Consider the following 15038-nt stretch of genomic DNA (forward strand, 5'->3'; position numbering starts at 1 on the left):
TCCATGTGCTGATAGTTGAATAGAAACTAATCTTAAAAGATCTTCGATCCAACACTAGTGACTATTACCGGAGTCATCAGTTATAAGTAACAAATTAACATGTCTCCGGAATCTTCTCTGTGAGTATAGTAATGGACCAATCACATCATACTCTATTTTACCCTTGTCAAATTTACTCTCTATACCGTAAACATCAATTGAAATATCATTCCTATCTTCGAATCTTTCAATACTCTTATTATTAACTTTAACCGGAAAATCCATACCTGTGACATCTAAAACAATGAAAAAATGTGGTTATGACGTAACTTCGGACACTCTACCATTTGCAGGATATAATGCTGATGTTATAGCCCAGGCAAAACAATATTGATCCTCATTACGAACATTCACTACAGCTTTCCTCCATTCAATGCATTTGGGCAGCTTCACACATGAACGTCCTCCCAGTGGACTGTATTCATTAATGTTGACCTCGAGAAACATACTTTTTTCACAAGTCCAACCTAAATTACAAAAAAAAGTAAATATTACCATTCAATCCCGTTGAAATTTACAAAAAAATAAATACCTGAATCACGTTTCTGGAATTTAGTCGTTTGAGTCGCAATTACATCGCGGAATCTATCGAAAACGGCATTCAAATCAGAACTCCGCAATATGGCGGAAACCGAAAAGACGAGTGTTGAGTTCGTTCCCACCAAAAGTTGTGAAAAGTGTAAAAATATTGCTTCAACAGGCAAAAAGTGCATAAAATGTGATACAGTTACGCATAACAGTTGCGTTAAATATTTAAAAAATATAAAATATATTAATAGTGAACAAATAATCTGTTGTGAAGACTCGGAAATCAACATGATAGCCGCCGACGACAAGGACATTCCTTCTTTCAATGTCACCGGTGATCTCACTGAGGATGATAATAAGGTGGATATTGTAATCGTGAATTATATACTTAACCCAGATACTCCCGAAATTATTTTTTTCGAAAATTTTCCATAATGGTTCTTTTTTCTGCTCAATTAAATTACAAAAAACATACTTTTTAATATTTTCCTTATCTATCTACTGAAAGAACTGATATATATACCGTTCTTTTAAAAGGACGGTGGCATAATAAACATCTACATGAATATTCATATCGTTTTATTCATATCTCTATTCTATAAAAGTTAACCTGAGAAACATTTCATAATAACTCTATTTTGTATGATATTCAAGAAAACAACTTTTAGGGTGTAGTGCTATATCACATTTATCGCATCTGAATTTTACCTTTTTATGACACTGTCCACATCTTGTCTGATTTTCTTGATAAACTATCAGATGATCTAAATGATCGTATCGAGAATGTTCATGTAAGTAGGCACTTGGTCTAATAGGACCTCGTTTGCTAGTTTTCTTATGAGTCTCTAAAATACCCTGAGCAAGAGATCGACGAAATGCCAGTTGATCCATCTTACCGCCTTGTAATTTATGCAGCTGCCAAGAATTTTGCACGGCCATATCCAAACATTGACTAATCAAAGGGAAATACCACTTTTTGCCTCTGATAGAGACACGATAGAGACTCACATTTTGGTCGGCTCTATCTACGCCTCCCATATTTTTATTGTACTTTTTGATGATATTTGGTTGTTTAACAACGATTTTTTTCTTTTCTTTCTGTGAATATCGTGAAACACTGGCTAGGGGAAAAACAGATTCAGAGTTGGATGCCATTGTCACTATACTGTTATCGTGCCATTTACAAACTAGAATATTTTCTTTTTCTTCCAGTACGTAATCAAATATACCCCGGACTTCTTTCTTCATTATAGTAGAACTCTTTATGGAACAATTTGGAATTCTATTTTCTCGAGCAGTGCCCGTTGCTCTTATTCTTCGATCTCTCAATACCATTAGAAGATCGAAAGATGTGAAAAAATTATCAAAAAAAAGTGGAATGTTAAACATCCTTTCTCAGATACGAGAGCATCAGCAAAACTCAATATAACGCTGGCACCTAGACCTAGATTTTTATATCTTTCTGACAAGTTTGTTGTAGAACCTTGGTAAGGCTCAAACCACTCGATGTAACCTTTTGAAGTAGTTCCTGTCCATAACTTGTAGCCCCATCTTATGGGCTTACCTTTTATGAATTGTTTCGAACCATGGCGTCCAAAATATGGCACCATTGTCTCGTCGATACTATGACATTCCTGAACGGGTGCAAAAGTGATGAATCTTTTATTAAGTGCTTCCACAAGAGGTCGTATTTTTGAAAATTTGTCGCTTACATTCAGGATTGTATTATCGTTACAATGAATATTTTGCATAATGAAATTGAATGTTTCTCGATATTGCAGAAGTCACTAGTTTGCTACCAGCATCATCATTACTTTCCCAATACAAGGATCTTCTGGAAAAGTAGTGATAGCCACTTAGTAATAGTACTCCAAAAAAACATTTTATTTCATTGAGACTTATGTCACCAGGTCTATTTTTTTGGATTGAATACAAATTGGTATAGTCAGTTATCATTTGCCATACTTCATCATCAAAAAATAAGCTGAAGAGTTCTACTGACGATAACTGATTACTTGGTCCTTGTATATTTTTCCAGGAAGTCATGTTATCTTTAATATCTCTCTCAATCCAGTTACATGATTTTGCTTTCTTTTTTTTGTACCTTATAAAATATGACAAGGGACAATTTTCTTCAAATTCGTCATTTCTCTTATAAGAGTTATCTTGACTTATGTCGTTATTTTCCATGCCATTATTTTCGTCAGGAAAATCTAATTCATCCTTATTTCCTACATTTTCTTCCTCGCCTGAGTTCAGCCTTATTTCTACTTCTGCGTTGAGCTGCCCTGCAGGAAGATTATCGATACCGACATTTTCTTCGTCTCCTGAATCCTCGTCTGTATCTCCTTCATTAGCATTAATAGGTGGAAAAAGCACTATAGCATCTGGTAACTTTGTATCATCATCAATATTTTCTATCTCTTCCATGAGTTCAAGAGCCGTAAGAGGTCTCTTGAAATAACTGTAACGATAAAAAAAGTTTGTAGTACCTGTTCATGCCATTGGCCTTTATAAAGGACAGCACATATTTTCAACAAAATGTACGAAAAAAAATTAAAAATTTGTTTATTTTAGTTATCAAATATGAAGAACAATATTTTTACGTTTCGATAAACATAACTTTGTCAAAATAAATAAATTTCAATAAATTCTACCTTACCTCCAATTGCCCATATCTGTTACGCACAAATACAAGCAAACTCAATTATAAACTGAAGCTTACAGAAGTGAAATTTTTGTTATCTATTCACTGCAATAACTGACACATAGGTTAACTGTACATATAAGTAGGCGCCATCTATGAAAGAATGAATAAAATTCTTGAAATATAGGAATCTAGAAGCTGACCTATTAAAAGGACAGTGGCATTATCTGGGTTTTAAGCAGAAAGATGCCTTGATTCTTGAACTGAGGAACAAAATTGGATTGCTCAAAAAAATATCCAGTTGTTCAGTGAAGTAAATAAACAAAACAATACCAATACAAGCAAAAAAAGATACTATTGAAAAACTACACATGAAAAAGAGATAATCCACAAAAACACCTCGAAAAATCTACAAAATAAACAAGGGATTTCACGAGGACATTCACAAATAATAAAAAAAAGGGCGAGCTGGCTTCTGCAATCATTCAAGATGAGGTCATGACTAAAATGAATGATATCATATATCTTGATAAAGAAACACAAAATAGTGATCTGAATTATGATGATCGCGAAGCAGTTAATTCAATTTCAACATCGGACGCAAATCCGTGAAAAGTGGTTGAAAGGAAGCGAACTACTCGCAATCCTAATAAAAAGAGGAAGTTGATTATTGGCAATAATACTGACAATGACACATTAAAAGGTGTCCCCAAAATTGTAACATTACATGGTACCAGGGTTGATATTAATACCACAATTGAATCTCTGAAAGATATGCTGAAAGAACATTTTCCAGAGGTATCCTGTGAAACTATAAATTCTGAATACCCTAATATATATTCCTCATTCAAAGTGAAAATAAACGAAGACAATTTTAAGAAAGCCATGGATCCTAAAATATGGCCCTCGGAATCTTGTATAAGCCGTTTTTTAGAGCAAAGGGTGAATGGGAGAAGGGAAAAATAATGTTCGATCCTCAAGTTCTCCTGATGAATATCCAATGCCTAAATCGAAACAAACTTGATGCTATTAATCTGGATATTTTGGAAGTCAATATTGATATCATATGTTTGACAGAAACATGGTGTAAAAAGGAATCAGTGAACTCCTTCCATTTGAATGACTTTCATCTTCAAAGCCATTTTTATCGAGAAGAAAAGAAAGGGGGTGATGTTGCAATCCTGACGAGAAGTAACATGACAGTGATGTGTTGGAATCTCAAGAATGATTGTGTTGAACAAGACTACGAAATATGTGGAATCTCATGTAAGTCAGATCAAGGTAAAATGATTGTTCTATGCTGTTACAGAGCACCAACTGGAAATTTTAACATATTTTTCGAAAAACTGTATGATGTTCTTACCCGCACATACAAACCTAACTGTAATATGATAGTTTGTGGTGATTTCAATATTGACTGCTATAATGGTTATAATGATAATTTAAAAAAATTATGTTTTAATATGCTCCCAGAAGTGGGTTGGCCAACAAGAGTTACTACTATTTCAGTGTCAACAATTGATAATATATTTTCCGATTTCAGAAATGCATCATGCTGTGTAATAGACAACACTATATCTGATCACAGAACGTTACTATTCGACTGCGGAATGAGAGCACTTGAAGCGGGAAATTCGTGGGAATTGAAAAGATCATTTAATAATGATGCTATCAATTCTTTTGTTGAAGGTCTACAGAGTGAAGACTGGTCAGACTCAATGAGCACATCTGACATGAATGATGCTTTTTCTAAATTTTCATTGAAATTCTCATACCATTTTGAGATAAATTTCCCAAAACGTAAAAAATACTTGGATAATAATAAAAACAAGGGTTGGGTCAATACCGAAATTCTAAAATCAAGCCACAATTTGAAGGATCTTTTTAAGTTGAAACAAATTTTTCCCGAGTTATTACCTTTTTACAATAAGGAGAAACTAAAACATTTAAAACTGATCAATTCGACTAAAAAACGATACTACCAGAGTAAAATAGAAAACGCGGACAACATTCATAAAGCAGCGTGGGGAATTGTTTCTCATTTAACTAATGAGTCAAATAGTAAGCAAAAAAATATAATAATAAAAGACAATAACCGTATGGTAGAATCACCAAATTTGATTGCCAATATGTTCAATCATTTCAGAGACATTGCTGTAGATATAATAAATAAGATAGATAAAAACAATGTAGGGTATGAGCTCTTCTTGAGGAATATTGTATCGCCTACGAACTCATTATACCTTAGTCCCTATACGGAGACTGAACTATATAGCCTTTTACAAAAAAAAATGAAAAATAAATATTCTTCCGGCTTTGATGAGGTCCCAATGTTTGTTTTGAGAAAATGTCTACCAGTCTTGATGAGGTCATTGGTCTATTTGGTGGATTTATTCTTTACCACTGGATCATTTCCCGATCCTCTTGAAATGGGAAAAATTATTCCAATCCATAAAAAAAAATGTTGCCAATCCTTGGAAAATTACAGACCCGTGACAATCCCATCTTGCTTTCCGAAGATTTTTGAATACGCCTTCTTCAATCGAATGATACCGTTCCGTGATAATAATAACGTCTTTGCCAGAAATCAACATGGATTTTTAAATAAGAAATCAACCATAACAGCAATACATTCATCCTATAACGAAATAATCAAATGCCTCGATGCAGGAGAGTGCCCTGTTGGGATATTTTGTGATCTCAGCAGAGCATTCGACTATGTAGATCATCAAATTCTGAAAGATAAACTGTACAAGTATGGCATACGTGGTCTTCCGCTGTCTTGGTTATCAGATTACCTCTCTCATAGAAAACAGTTTGTAGAAGGTATTAAAATGAGATCTGATATAATTTCTACGGACCTTGGGGTGCCACAAGGATCCATATTAGGCCCAATACCGTTTCTGTTTTAAATAAATGATTTGGCAAAGTCAATAACGGAAGAAACAGTAATAATGTACGCTGATGACATTTCTATTATCGTCTCGGATAGGTCTGATTCTGACCTGGAAGCGAAATGTGCTGAAGTTTTTCGAAACTCAAATTCATGTTTTGCGGCAAATAAGTTATTCATGAATGTTGATAAAACTGTTCTGATCCGTTTCAATAACAGACAGAAATATTATACACCAATCAGTTTCAAGATTAATGAGAGGGGAGATTCTGTAACGACAGGCACCGAAAGTACCAAATTCCTGGGACTTCATATCGACCAATGTTTAGGCTGGCATAATCATTGTGAATTTTTAATGAAGAAGTTGAATTCGATAACATTTCAGCTCAGAAATTTAAGACAAGTGTTAAATATTAGTCAGTTTCTGACGCTGTATTATGCTCAAGTTGAGTCCAGACTCAGATATGGCCTATGTTTCTGGGGATTATCGTCACGTTGGAATGAGGTATTCCTAGTGTGAAAAAGAATACTGAGAACCATAACAGGATTATCAACTAGGGATTCGTGCAAAAATGTGTTCGTCAATTTTAATATTCTAACATTGCCTTGTTTGTTTATATTTGAACTGTGTTTACATGTTTTTAAAAATGACAATAAAATCTTTCTGATGAATAGATGTATCCGCAATGTGAATACTCGTCAAAATAATAATTTGTTTTTACCATATGCCAGGACAAAGCTGGCTTATAACTCACCAAATCTGATGGCTCCCCGAATATTCAACCATTTGCCAATAAATAGAAGGGAGAGCAGGTCTCAAGCAGAATTCAAATATCGCTTGAAATATTTTTTATGTTCTCATAGTTTTTATACTATTGAAGAGTACATGTCCCATTAGTTTTTTAGTAGTACCTAAGATTTTATCACTGACGGCTCCTACACAATGTATATTTGTCAACAGGAAATGAATAAATTAATTTAAAAAAAATCAGTCCACTATTTCCTTTTGGGAATTGAATGACTTCGTGTCCCTCAAATCTTGAGTCTGAAGAATATAATTTCCAAAAACTTCCATATTCACGTTGATGCTTTTATGAATCCTGATGGCCGATTCCAGTAATTCAATTACCTTCTGCCTAATCTCATTGAAAAATGACGTAGTCAGTGGGTACAATCGAACTCTCCACCCTGTATGTAGCAATGCGGCAACTGAATGCATTCGTTATAATTTGAACACCTTTAGATAATTGAACACATGCATTATTTTTATGAGTCATGGTTTTTCGGTGAGAATTCACTTGGGTCATAGGAATTGTCACATAACAACAATTGTATGTATACAAAGGTGTTGCATTACCCACTCTCTGATGCCGACAAAGGTTATCACTACGAGTGAAAGATTTACCACAGTCAGAGGAATACATTTTCTACGATACGTTCTCACTAACTCACTTTATGTAAACTGACATAACCAACACTAGTCCTCTTCTTAAATACTTCGGGTCCGTCAAGACGTTATAGCCAACCCTACCTCTCAGCTACATGCGCCAACCCAACCTCTCAGCTAGATGCGTTAACAGATAACGATACGAACAGATAGTGGTCGTTGCGCCATCGTAGAGGACATACGCTAACACAGTACTAGCCGCCTGCGCGTCACCATCTACAGCGAAGGCCACACGCCGTAGTGCACATCTCGCTCTCCTACCGTTAAACGGTTGCTGCTGTGACGTCACACCACTAACTTGGTGGGCTCACACCGATGAAACATTCATTACTTGGAAGATCTTTGAAGTATGCCGACGTATGTTATTACACAGACACGCACTTGATAAACCCTGTACCGTGCATTGTCACACACACACACACACACACACACTCACACCAACCAAATGCAATTACGTTATTATGTCATACTCACAAAATCTCATACGAAAAATATTCTGAATGATCCATGCACCAGACACTTCAAGGTCACATCGCCTTGATTTTATTAAACAAAAAAAAATCAAATAATACGTCATAGTGGTGGGGGGGAGACCCAGAAACGGCTGTAATCTACCACTCATTTTAGGTAATGAAAGTTCGAACTAATGATATTCACCATGAAACTTTGTCAACCACCTTCGAACAAACATTGTTCTGAAACTAAAGTGGTTAACATGGGAGTTCCACAAGGGTCTATATTGGGGCCAATTTTATTTTTATTGTATACCAATGATCTTCAGAAATACCTTACAGGGATCCCTGCTACCATGTACGCTGATGATACTTCTGTGATAATATTGGACAAGGATGAAATTGCAGCACAACAGAAATGCGAACAAGTTCTCAGTTCTATAAACGAGTGGTGTAGCCTAAATTCTTTATATCTGAATGCAACGAAAACCCAAATCGTCAAATTTCATAATTGGCAAAAAAATTGTCTTTCATTAAATGTTTGCGTTAGTGACACACTAATATGTAACATAAACGAAGTAAAATTTCTCGGACTAGTTGTCGATGAAAATATGAACTGGAAAAGTCACTGCACTTATTTGAATAAAAGATTGAATTCTTTATGCTATATGTTCAGAAGTCTCAAGCAGGTCCTGGAGGAGCCTCAACTACTATCCTTATATCACTCCCAAGTAGCATCTCGAATCAGGTAAGAAATTTGTTTGTATGCCAACTCCGCTTCAATAAATGACGTTTTTATCATGCAAAAAAGAGTTGTAAGAATTGTAGCCGGCGTTTCCTCCACGAACTCTGCTAGAGGACTGTTTGTTAAATATAACATATTGACATTATTTTCACTCTACATATATGAACTTTGTAATTATGTTCATGAAAATAAAACTAAATTCAACAGAAATGCAAACCTGCATGACGTCACTCGTCAAAAAAATCATTTTCACATTCCATTTTGCAAATATAAAATCACTTATAACTCACCTGATCATATGGGGCTGTGAATCTATAACAGACTACCCCACGATATAAAAAATGTCAATGAATGTAGGAAATTCAACAAGATACTGAAAAAATTTTTAATTGAAAAATGTTTTTATTCATTGGATGAATATTTCAATATGTAGTTGGTGATAAGCCTGTTAATGTCTAGCTTATTAATCTTTTTACTTTTTACTTTTTTACCTTTTGTTGTCCCGACTATTCCTATACATATTGTACTATGTCTTTTGGAAAATAAATATTATTATTATTATTATTATTATTGAAATTTGTATATTCTGTTCCTAGAAAAAATGTCAATGAAGAAAAATACAAAATAGAATGATCATGATGTTCCACACGCACAGTTGACAGAATGTTATTGTCTTCGAATGCACGCTGATACGCATCTTAATTCAGCTCTGAGAGTAATCGATTATGAAAATTTCAACACCCCGTATGTCCGAAATGGAGCATTTTTGGACACAAGTTCATAAAAACTTTTTTTTTTTAAATTGTTTCAGGAATACGTCACTTGAATATTTCAACGTACTTATGTTACACCTTGTATAATGTGAATGTTGAATTGAAGGTTAGCAATCAAAACTAAAATGATATTTGTTCTCGTACATCCAACTGAAATGTAGTATTGAATCAAATGATAGATGAAGCCGTTGTTACCACGTGGTAGGAAATCATCATGAAATATGACAAATGAAACTCAATATGTGTAGGACAAAACTAAAGTAACGTTAGCTACAAATGCAAGTGGTAAAAAACAAAGGAGGTTTCATTCATAATTTTTTTTATAATTAATTCCTTCATTTCACAATAAATGAAAGTCTCATCCATAATTGCTCCTAACTAGACATGAGATGGTTGGAATAATACATTTTACGTTACATCTGTCGGTGGAAAGTGATGAAATTTCCAATAAATACAAATTGCTGGAGGCGAAGTGTTTTTCATCCAATTAGAGCCTTTCAAAAAGGTGGATATAACGATGTATTTTTGCTAGGTTTTCCCGTTTAATTACCTGGTTATTTGGTAGAAATCACTCTGAAGCATGTATTTAAAATACGGAAAATTGGATAATATTGCTAGGGTGCACTTCGCAGGCGAGTATCTTTATCGTTCAAGAAGCGATGTAGAAAATGATAAAAGTCAGAGGGAGACACAGAAAAATGTTCAACGATGGGGTTCTTTCTTGTGAATGGAAAATGATCTCTTTGTTTACTCAGTTTCTGTATTTCAAAGAAGCTGATGATTGATTGAGTCAACTTTTATTTACAAATTAGAAATGAACAGCGTTTGTTCGGGGTATTTTTTTTCGATATTGAATCAGTTCCTTCGAATGGTGGGCTATCACCATAAACTCTAGGATAAAGGTGAGGCATAGAATTACAAAATTTGTTCTGCAATGGCATGCCACATTTCATTCATCATGCAGATAAAAATATAACCCACCGTTCAAAGTACGTTTCATCAACCAAGTTTGGGTCATCGATAGACCAACTATATGATGGCATGATTTCTCTTTTGTTGGTGAAGCACGCGTGAAGAATAATGTTACGAATCTGGTTCTTGCACAAATCTGGTGTTCAAAAGAAATATTTATTACAAATAGGTTCATACCAGAGGTCATATTTCTATTTCACACTCTAGCTCATTCAGCCGCTATATCAAAATGGGTACCGCACGTTGAAAATTGAGACCTCCGCTGGAATATGCTTGTTGTGAATTGCTGACTGTCTATAAAAAAATGTTGAATGAATTATAATCTATAGAATTGAACTCACATTACCGGAAGCTGCTGCTCTTTTCTTCCTGAAGTCTCTTCCATAACCAGTTCTCCAAGCAGTGAAAATGTTTGTGGTCCTATGAAACATACTGCCTTATAGTTTAGAAAGATTCATGGAAGAACAACACTGTCGTATACATTTTTGAAAATCCCCCAAAAGATTTGACACTATTTGTCATTTTATAAATCATGCCAAATGTAACACCTACATGCAATCCATAAAGAACGTTATCAACTTACTGTTAAGAATGTATAGTATAGGGTTTTCTTTGAATATTACTGCGTACCGCAATATTGGATTGGAAAATCGTTTTACTCAACATTCACTGATAAAATTATTATTACTGAAATTTTATCCCAACATCAAACCGTTATTTCAATACCTCGACACTTGTTTCAATAACCAAGTTATCGTCTTCAAGAGGAAGATTGAAGATGATCACTTGGTGATCGAAACACGTGTTGAGGTGTTAAAATAACGGTTTGGTGTTGGCATAAAACTCCAGTAATATTCATTACCCACCGAAGGTCCAAACAGTGCGTTACAAGTATTCATTATAATACAATATCAAATTGCCGTTAGGAATGAAGTTAGGAATGAAAAATCTGTTAAAAATGATTTTGCTTTCGTAACAGACTGGTTTGAATATATCAAACAAACAATAATTTGTAACAAAACTAGATACCCACTATACCATAATCCTAAAATATTTTCAAATCTACGTATTCTGACGATAGATATCAACATTGTGATTCTATAGACAATGTCAGTGAAATATTTCAGTATGATCATAAAAATGGTGTCTATCTAACTGAAGATTAAAAATGTCATTCAAAAATCTTTGTTTCCAGACTAAAATGCGTAAAAGTATATCTTGTGTGAGATTCTTGAAGATACGAATTCAAAAACACTTCATTGTGATAACTAACTTTTGCTATGTTTAGTACTAACTGTTAAATTTGTCAAGGAATTGTAGAAATGTTCAGCGAAGAAAAAAACTACTATTAGATTTCTTTCAATTCTGAAGCTGGATTGAATATCTCAGCTCTTTTTCCGATAGACAAAATTGGTAAATAAGACTGATAAAACTCTGAATTCATTTTCTACCATATTAATGAGACGTTAATTTTGGAATGTTCTAGAATGCAATTGAATTACCATTATCCTACTTACTGATGAATTTTATATGAGTTCAAACGACAATATATTTAGTTTTTTCAGAAATTCATGGATATCAATTGCTAGAATCATATCAATCGTGCCTATCTAGATTGGAATGTTGATAATATAAAGTAAAAAGAGCCTTCAGAAACAAGTCCTCAATGTAGAGCTACTTCTGAAACCAAATGAATATATGTCGAAGCTCGGCTTTGCAACTAATCGCCTTGAGGAACCTTGTTTTTGATAGTCTTGAACTGATTCCATTTTCGATCCCATATATGTATGGAGTTGCTGTAAGGGGACATATGTCATTGCCATTTTTTTCTCAAGTTTGTTCTTCATGGATATGTGAGTTCAGCAATGCGTTCATTGTTCAGCATATCACCTGTGATATGCTGATATGACGAAAGAGCACTGTCTGGTATGGAACGATTTGTTTTTGAATTAGTTGAGTTGTAATGGAAGTTGTTGTGTGAGTCTGAGGACGAGGGGTTGAAATCAAGGTTAAATTCGAAAAATATGCTTATAGTCTAATCAACAAGTTCAAAAACATGAAAAATAGAGATAAAGGTCCTAAAAATATGAGCAATAGCTCATTCAGTTCGTGATCACTTCTAAAAAAATGTTTTTGAAGGATTTTGGTGCAGGTAAAAAGTTGCAATTGTTATTAACAAAATAAAAAAAAATGTATTTAGTTTTTCGTTAAAAACCCAAAAAATATTAATATTTAAGCAACTTTGAAAAAAGCTCGTTAAAGAGGAGGAAATTTTCGATGAAAAAGTCCTGACTCCCGAAACTCTATCTCCATTATTTATAATTTTGATTTGACGTTGAGAATAGGGTTCCGCGCGACTGTTACGGCATGCGCGCGCTGCCGCTAAAGAGAGTTTATCAAAAGAAATAATTTTTTTATAACATGAAATGTCATTTTGAAAACTTGATAAAAATCTAGTATCTTCCTAACGCTTCAATGAATCGAGTCCCGTAGAAAAAAAAGTGTCATCACCATTTTTCAAAAAGTTATTCAATTGTTAACTAACAAAATATTTCCCAATCTCTGTGGCATCAATAATGGAATAAAAGGTACAAATAATTGGCCTATGAATTTTAAACTTCATAGAGCCCTTTTGATATATATATACTCTATACGATTCTGCGATGAAAGTTAATAAAAATTTAATAATTTGTTAATTATGTTTTTTTATAATTATGAATTTTTTTTTTTCAATTGATATTCAGCTATGTCTGTTTTCACATCAAACAATGGCAGATATTAACATGGGATATGCATTTTTTACGTGATTTGTTTATTAAATTGTTTTGAACAAATAGAGAAACTCAATATTTTTGAAATTTTTTTTTTGTTATTTTGTTGTCTATAGATAATTATGATTGAAAAAAAAATCTTCATCTTAATTTTAATTAATAATTGTTTTAAATCGATTTTTTTATATTTCGATTGTTTAAATGATCAGTTCAGAAATGATTTCGCTTTTAAAAATCATAATTCACACTTTCAAATAGTTTGTCAAAAAAATTTTTTTTATTTATTTTTTAATTGTTTATTAGTTTAACAATTTGTTATAAACAAATATTCACCCACGTTATATTTTTTTCTCAAGCAGAAAAAAATTAAGAAAACAGCTATATATAGAAAAGTGCTATAAAAATTATTGATTGATTGATATTAGAAAGTATTTAATGGCACTTTTTTATATATAGCTGTTTTTATAATTTTTTTCTGCTTCAGAAAAGAAATATAACGTTGGTCTATATTTGTTCATAACAAATTGTTTGACTAAAAAACAATTAAATAATAAATGAATTAATTTTTTTTGCCAAACTATTTAAAAGTGTAAATTATGATTTTTAAAATCAGAATTATTTCTCAACTAATTATTTAAACAATCTAAATTTGAAAAAACGATTTTAAACAATTAAAAATTGAAATTGAAGAAAAAATTCTTTCCATTGAATCATAATTATCTCTAGACAACAAAATAGCAAAAAAAAATTTTTCAAAAATATTGAATTTCTATATCTGTTCAAAATAATTTAATAAACAAATTACGTGAAAAATTCATATCCTATATTAATAACTGCCATTGTTCGATGTGAAAACAGACATAGCTAAATATCAATTGAAAAAAAAATGTTATCAACAATTTTTAGATATTTAATTTTGCAATAGATATAAAAAATAATAATTAACAAATTATTAAATTTTCATGAACTTTTATCGCAGGATCGTATGAAGTGTATATATTGAAAGGGCTCCACGAAGTATAAAATTTATAGGTCAATTATTTATACCTTCTATCCCATTATTTATGCCAACGGAGATTGGGAAAAAATTTGTTAGTTAACAATTGAATAACTTTTTGAAAAATGGTGATAGAAGTTTTTTTTACGGGACTCGATTAACAAGTGTTAAGAAGATACTAGATTTTTTTAAATTTTCAAAATAACATTTTATATTCAAAAAAAATATTTCTTTTGATAAACTCTCTTTAGCGGCAGCGCGCGCTTGTTGATCAGATATCAACCGAATGAGAAATACAAACATTTTATTAAATATTACTGGAGTTTCTTTCCCAACACCAAATCGTTATTTTTTAGACCTCGACACGTGTTTCGATCACCGAGTGATCATCTTCAAAGAGGAAGATTGAAACTAGAAACTAACGCGAAGCTAACCCTATTTATTCTATATAGATATCCCATACAGGTAAACCATCCAGGTGTACCACCCATACAGGTATACCAACCTAAATTAATTTTACAATTTTGCGTTATCTATTATTTTACAAAAAGATTAATAAACCACGGAGAAGTTGACCTACAGATTACACATCTGTAATATGTATTTTTCATTTGTTTGAAGGTGGTTGAATGTATTTTTCACATCAACATATTGGTGTATCTGGTGTATCAACATTATTCTTTTTTTTTCTCGTATGAGAATTGTATCAATTAGGAAAAATAACCTATTTACATTTTGAAAATACTATTCAGCAAATATGCAATAAATTCTCAA

Source organism: Leptinotarsa decemlineata, unplaced genomic scaffold, assembly GCF_025532065.1.
Source record: "Leptinotarsa decemlineata unplaced genomic scaffold, Ldec_3_MD MMD2_tig00003798_RagTag_RagTag, whole genome shotgun sequence".
NCBI classification, from domain to species: Eukaryota; Metazoa; Arthropoda; class Insecta; order Coleoptera; family Chrysomelidae; genus Leptinotarsa; species Leptinotarsa decemlineata.